Source organism: Alosa alosa, chromosome 24 (genome assembly GCF_017589495.1).
Source record: "Alosa alosa isolate M-15738 ecotype Scorff River chromosome 24, AALO_Geno_1.1, whole genome shotgun sequence".
NCBI lineage: Eukaryota > Metazoa > Chordata > Actinopteri > Clupeiformes > Clupeidae > Alosa > Alosa alosa.
The window spans coordinates 14,214,901-14,221,069 of NC_063212.1; the positions used below are offsets into that span (position 1 = coordinate 14,214,901).

A 6,169-nucleotide genomic window follows, 5' to 3' on the forward strand; every position below is an offset into this window, starting at 1 on the left:
GTACGGAGCCCTAGAGGGGTCATCGCAAAATGTTTTGCATGTTGAGAGAATGTGCGCTTCGTTTTACTACATTGTCGCTCGTTTTACTAAATTGTGCTCTTGTTTAACTAAATTGTGCCCTCGTTTAACTATATTGTGCACTCGTTTTTACTAAATCATGCGCTCGTTTTACTAAATTGTGCGCTCGGTTTACTAAATCGTGTGCACAATTTATTTATTGTGGGGTGCACATCAGCGACGACCTCTCCTGGACCACCAACACAGCATCACTGGCTAAGAAAGCCCAGCAGCCTCTACTTCTTGCGCAAATTGAAGAAGGCAAGTGCCACGCCTCCTGTCATGACTACATTCTACAGAGGGACCATCGAGCATCGTCTCCAGCAGCATCACAGTGTGGGGCGGAAGCTGCACAGATCAGAACAGGAAGACCCTCCAGCGCACTGTTAACACAGCTAAGAGGATCATTGGAGCACCACTCCCCTCCCTGCAGGACATTTACACCACCCGCCTCACCGCCAAAAGCACTAATGATTGTCAAGGATACAACCCACCCTGCACACAAACTGTTCAGCCTCCTGCCCTCTGGAAGCGGTACAGGAGCCTCCGGCTCCCGCACCACCAGACTGGCAAGTAGCTTCATCCACCAAGCAATCAGGATGCTGAACACTCTACCCACTCTCCCATCACTGACAGCCCCCCACCCACCAGCCAGCCAGGAACCTAGGAAACTAGGATCCTGTCTACCCCTAACCCCCAACACCGCCCTGTGGAACTGCACTGTGACTGGCCCCTAACGTGTTGCTGCTTCACATCAAGCCAGGTCACACAAGCACAAGTTTAAACTTCATGTAACTGTTAAGACTATATAAATATACAACACAACTACCTCTATTTTTTTTTTTATATATATGTCCTATATTTCTATTTTGATACATACATGTTCTATATTTCAGTCTTGCACTTTAATTTAATGTTTATTGTCTATGGCTATGTCTATAGTATGTCTATGTCTGTATTTAAAAGCATGTCTATGTCTGCATGGGAAAGTAAGAAACGAAATTTAAATTCTTTGTATGACCAGTGCATGTAAAGAAATTGACAATAAAAGCCGACTTGACTTGACTTGACTTGACTTGTGCTCTCGTTTTACTATAGTGTGAGCTCATTTTACTAAATTGAGCTCTCATTTTAAGCATAGTAAAACGAGGGCACAATTTATTAAACGAGTGCACTATTTACTAAAACGAGCGCACGATTTACTAAAACGAGGGCCGCGATTTATTAAAACGAGAGCACAATTTGTGAACATGGTTATAGAACATTGTGTGCACGATCTACTTAAACGTGTACAATTTGTAAAACGTGCACTCAATATTGTCTTGACACATGTAAACATGAGCACGTTATAGTATATTCGAGATCTCGATCTACTAAAACGCACCCACGAATAATTAAAACGTGGGCTCGAAGAAATTAAATTGTGTGCACAAAAACATAGTGTGGTGTCAAGGGGTATCCCCGGGAATGACGTCGGGAGGTGTGTCGCTTGTAGTGACGTAGAGGGAATCTCGTTGATTGCAGTGCACCCGGTTATAGCCCCGTTAGGTAGGCTGTAGGTGGGAGAGCAGATGATTGTGTGTGTTTGTACAGGCCCCTTGCCAACATCGTCCAGCTGAATGTTTGGCGAAGTTTTGAGTGTTTGTTGAGGTCCAAGTGTATGCAGAGCTGTGGTGTTTATCGCGAACGGTGTGAGCTGGGCTACATAGCCTGAGAAGCTGAGCATCGTGAACGACACTGTTTATGACTCCCGTTTCATAGTCCGTATCAAAGCTTACCTCGTTGTGTGCATCATTGGTGTGCGCGTGGGTTATATGGTGAGGCCCATCGGGCGCTAGAGGGAACCTTATTGTATTGGGTGGGTATTAGGCGATACTACTAATACGAAGTAGCCTATTTGTACCAACAGTAGGTCTACGTGTTGTAATTGTTTGGGAGCTTGTCGCTGTGATGTGATTCGATTGACTTCTAGACCTCACAGTTAAGTCAACAATCCAGGAGATAGTGGAAACCGGTCATTAGGCTACAACAGAGCCCCTTGAGTAGCCTTTGTAGTAGAATTTCCCCATTATGGGTCTCCATAGCTGGCGGTTGACACCACAGTGCCCCTGCTACAAAGAGTAGAAGTCCGCTATAAAACATGACCACCTAAAGTCTTTAATTAGCTGCTTACGGTTATCATCACATTACCAATATGAACTGTTACAGACAGTTGTAGGCCTAGTCCATGTCAAGGTAACATGAAGTTGCCACCACAGCACAGCGAGCAGTGAGAAAATGTCGGGAATTACTAAATGTGAGCACGAAATACATATTTCGAGAGCTCAATTTAGGCCTACAACGGGGTCACGTTGTATTAATTCGAGGGCTCAATTAAAGGAAAACGTGCTCACGTTTTATTAATTCGAGGGCTTAATTAAAGGAAAACGTGCTCACAAATTATCACGACCAGAAAAAATATCACTTAAAGTGAGCTCTCCCGGGCTCCGTAGCATCGATCTCAAATATGACATTTCTAAAATCAAATTGACGGAAATCCGTCGTAGGCTACGACGGAAAACTTTAATCCTTGTTGGCAAGCAAGCCGCAGACAGTTCAGGGTATCCTGTTAGGTTACGTTTGTTTTTCTGTCGTTCGGCGGTTCCTTTATAAACTGCGCAGCAAACGACTTATCAGACGAGTTTCAGAAGCACCGGGCATAATTTGACCAGCAGTCTCCGCGTCCACAGTTTGAGAAACGCTATGCTGCGTCCGAGCAAAGATTCTAGAAGCCCAGTGCAACTCCAAAAAGGAGGGCAAGCAGCGTCCGGCTTGATGCTTCGCCGGACGCCGGACAGGGCACTTAAAATCCGGACTGTCCGGCCTAAATCCGGAAGTATGGCCACCCTAAGTATATAGTGATGGTATAAGGCTATATACATCTGTCGTCGGTAGCCTACCATGCACGCAGCGCAGGATGCTCGCATTCGCGACAGGTTACCAGAAGCGTGTGCCTGTGGTGACATCTAGCGGAAAAACTGATTAGGTGCAGATTTGTCTGGTGGCGGGGTGCTCTCTTTCTCTCTCTCTCTCCCGCACCTGATGCGAGCGAGGGGACGCAGACCATGTGAGGTCGCCCAAAAGTGGCTGCTGCTCAATCCATTTCCACGAGATAGGGCGCCGTGGGTGTGCGTGCGAGTCCGCCCTCGGATGTATGTGAACATGTACAAATCATACAGAAGATCAACAGCCTACTGTTGGGGGCGGTTTAAAAAATCATGGCCAAACAAAGTCTGACTGCCCAAATGACTTGAGATAAGGGAGATGGAACATGAGATAACGTAGGTAACAAAAATAGAATAATTTATCCTCGGTGATAGGATAACAGCATGGCGATGACTGTTGCCGTAGAGTTGGGCACATGCCTGTGTGAGTCAAAAATAGGACTTCAGTAAAAGTGAAAGTTATAAAAAAGAAAAACATACATAAATAAATAATAAAATAGCCAAGTGCTAGAAGGCGCAGCAGACGTAAGAACGACGGAGGGAGATCTGGTCTTAATCATTGGCGAGTTTAAGGGAAGCTACGCCTGATGTACAGAGGGGAAATATAGCTGATACATTCTGGAGAAGCGACGCCCTGGAGTGCGTTCACCATGATGCGCCAGAAACGCCTGGTTTTTACCCCGACCGTCACCTCAGCCGAGTCTAAAATCCCTACGGAACCTCGTTCTGATCTCCCACTCGCATTTGTTTACATCTAGAAGCCAAAGGAGAAAGTAAGTCGGTTTTAAATCACTCTACAAAGTTGCAAGTTGTTTTTTGTGTCGTTGTGATTGCAGTCGTTAACGCGCCTGGACTTTTACGATTCTCGGGGTCAAAATAATTAAGCTACAGCTTGCAACATTTCACAATAATATAAGATGATAGCGTCAATTAAAGTGGAGTAGTAGAAGAAAATGGAGGACTTTGACATTTTAGCTACTAAATGCAGCGAGAAAATATGAGTGAAACATTCTTTCATCCATATGGAGAAGTCGCCTGTGTCTGAAACAGTGACAGATAGTGTTCTCAATTACATCAACTTGTGTCGGTCACCAGTTGCAGAAGTGTGAAATGACCTGACTGTCATCACTGGTCTTCACGCGCTTCAAGGGGGAAAGTCCCCGTGATAAACAAACTTCTCATAATCTAGTGACTTATTTATTGTATAGTTAAAACAGTCGTAAAAATTTTCAGAATTTATACTGCCAGGATTATATCATTTGAATCAGTAGGCTATGTATTATCTATTTAATTTAATTTATTTATTTAATGTAATTTAAATTAAATAATCCAAAGTGATTGTTGGTTGTTACTGGGACCTCATAAGTTGGAAGTTGTAATGATCTATATCTATTTTTATATGCTAGAAATCCTACCTGACCATAACTGCAGAAATATTTTGAGGGAACGTGTGAGAATAAAACATAAGTGAGGCTGGTGCTTAGAGGATCCACCCAGCAAGGCTGTTGAGTCAGTTTGGAACCAAACCAAAGAGGGCATCTTCTATCATGTAATTAAATTGATTTTCAAAAGACTGCTACTAAATCAGTACGTACCCAGGGGATGACAGGAGAGGATAGTGTAGATTGTTAGATTTATTGGATGACCCATGGCAGACTGTTGAGAAATTATATTTGTTATTGTCCTGATTGAGGAAGTCTCCACATGGGTCCCTGAGGAGTTCACCTATTTCTTCATATCTGCTCAAATCCCAAATGGCAACTTATTCGGGACAGAAACTCACATTCAAGTCTCAAGTCTGTCAAAAAAACACTAAAATTGCTTAGCTACGGTTACGGAGGAAGGGACCTCAGAATTCCACAGCTACATTCTCTGCTCACTTCTGGTTTCGATCAGCCCCAGAACTGGTCGAGGATTAGTCTAAACAACTTGAAGCTCATACACAGTCCAGCCTATTAGTGGAAAACAAGTACATGGCTCAGACCAAGTCATAAACAACTGCAGCTAATCAACACACATGCTTCAGGTGTATAGACGTCTGAGGTCAGCCTCACCTCAGACACACTCACAGAGACCCCAGACACTAACACCCTGAAAGACTGCTATTCACACATAACCAGACACTCTCTTCCTAACATCCACTCACACTCTCCATTTTCCAAATTCACTCCGTCATTTCCATGTGCACATCCACCACAACCAGAAGTCCTGTCATCCCCTAGATATTTATTGTTGTATATCTGTTAAGTAATCAATTCATTGATTTCAATTTCAATTGGCCAGTTAAAGGTTGTATCAGCGATTGCAGGTCCAAACATAAATTATCACATTAGTCTAATCTTGAATCATGATCCGCTAGCTGCCCGCCCCATAAGCAGGCCGTCAAAAAAACGTGTCTCTGTAGGCAGCCTAGGCTTCGAGATCTGTACACAAAAACAATAGACCGCAACAGTGCTACCAACCACTCAAAACCAAAATAAATAGTATTCCAACCAATCACCGACGAGATGTGCGTTTAGGAGAGTTTCAATTGCACAGGAGGGAGGGGGAGGGAGTAGCGAGCTAGCTCTCTGTTTTGTTTGAACGTCAACAGAAGTGACGTCACCCCGGCATCGCTGATACAACCTTTAATGTCTAGTTAATGTTTGTTGCCCAATGTGCGCCTAGGTCGTTACAGTCTTAAAAGCTTTGCTGCCACTGCCACATGTGAAGACAAGCCTCTGCTCAGAGTTCTGGCTTCTCTGGTCCTTTTCCCACCTTTCCATGACTGAACTCACCTTTAGCCTAAACACACCTGTTGCAGCCACTGAAGAGCCAGTGTTACAGAGAACCATGAAACATTCATATCGTTATTCATGTCGTTATTGTTATAGTTATCGTTCTTGGTGCAAACAGCCCTAAAGTCGGGCGACTGAAGGGGGTATTGCCTTCCCTGTATTTATTGAGAGTCATGTAAGCGTTTACTCTTCTCCAACAGGACTTTTCCCTGCCACTCAAAAGACCTGTTCAAGTTTAACACAACACAGATAGAGTGGGTGAACAAGGTAGCCCTGAGGGCAATGAGCTCTGAGGGTAGGCAGCAAGGTACAGAGTCAACAGTAGCCGCAAAGCTTTGTGGGGGGGGGGGG

At 44.3% G+C, this 6,169-nt stretch overlaps 1 protein-coding gene across 1 annotated transcript in view; it reads left to right on the forward strand.

Moving 5' to 3' along the window:
- Positions 1–3,532: 3,532 nt before the first annotated feature.
- Positions 3,533–6,169, forward strand: part of rin1b (Ras and Rab interactor 1b) — a 26,558-nt gene continuing 23,921 nt past the window's right edge. The window contains 1 exon segment of the mRNA XM_048235751.1: positions 3,533–3,814. The gene's annotated coding sequence lies outside the window, so the exon portion shown is untranslated.